The sequence below is a fragment of the Rutidosis leptorrhynchoides genome, chromosome 3 (genome assembly GCF_046630445.1).
Source record: "Rutidosis leptorrhynchoides isolate AG116_Rl617_1_P2 chromosome 3, CSIRO_AGI_Rlap_v1, whole genome shotgun sequence".
Taxonomy (NCBI): Eukaryota; Viridiplantae; Streptophyta; class Magnoliopsida; order Asterales; family Asteraceae; genus Rutidosis; species Rutidosis leptorrhynchoides.
The window spans coordinates 589,930,254-589,931,163 of record NC_092335.1 but is presented as its reverse complement, the minus strand read 5'-3'; the positions used below and the strand labels follow the sequence as shown (position 1 = coordinate 589,931,163).

The 910-nt window shown below is 40.0% G+C and overlaps 1 non-coding gene across 1 annotated transcript; it reads right to left on the bottom strand.

Annotated features, from left to right (window-relative positions):
• Positions 1-599: 599 nt before the first annotated feature.
• LOC139903654 (small nucleolar RNA R71) lies at positions 600-706 on the bottom strand. The gene has a single exon (XR_011778463.1). It is a non-coding gene; the product is annotated as a small nucleolar RNA R71 (small nucleolar RNA).
• Positions 707-910: the final 204 nt, after the last annotated feature.

The following is a 910-nucleotide window of genomic DNA, read 5'->3' as shown; positions in this document are numbered from 1 at the left end:
TTAGATTACCTTAGATTGCCTTAGATTAAATTAGATTACCTTATAATTAGATTAGATTAGTTGGGATTATTATAATTTTAGCTTATTTGCAAAATATTAAAAACAAAAAGGCATACCTACTGTATGACCCAAACCCGATCTAGACCAGGGCCGTTGTTATTCGTACCTGATCCAGACGTAATAATCTCTAAAGCACGCAAGGAAGCACGAATCAGAAACCAAATGGCATTACGCGTTACTTTAGCAGAAAACACGAAACCCTCGATTGAAGGCCGAGGAGGACCGATCAGATTTCCAGAGATTCAAGGACACTCGTTCGAGTTAAAACATCACATCATCCAGCTCATTCAGAATAGCTGTCAGTTTCATAGATTACCGAATGACGATCCTAATTCTCACCTTGATAAATTCATATCTCTTTCGAACTCCTTCAAACAGCCAGGGATAGGACAAGATATAGTCCGGCTATACTTGTTCCCTATTCTCTCACTCATCATGCTCAAACTTAGTTTGAAGGACTGGAAAAAGATTCCATCACGTCATGGACGGAGATGGCGACTAAATTCCTAACCAAATATTTCCCTCCTTCTAAACAAACCAAACTGAAGAATGACATCATTAACTTCAAACAAAGTTATGATGAATCTCTTTACACTGCATGAGAGCGTTTCAAAACCCTGCTGACGAAATGCCCTAATCACCAACTAGAACGGTCAGCCCAAATCTGTACCTTCTACAATGGTCTTACGGTAAATCATAGGATGACGATCAATGCAGCAGCTCAAGGGAATCTGATGAATCAAACCGCAGATGAAGCATGGGAATTGCTCGAGAACATGACGATGCATCATCATGACTGGAACAGTAGTGAAACAACTTCATCATCTGCCCCACTCTCTGCACTTAACAA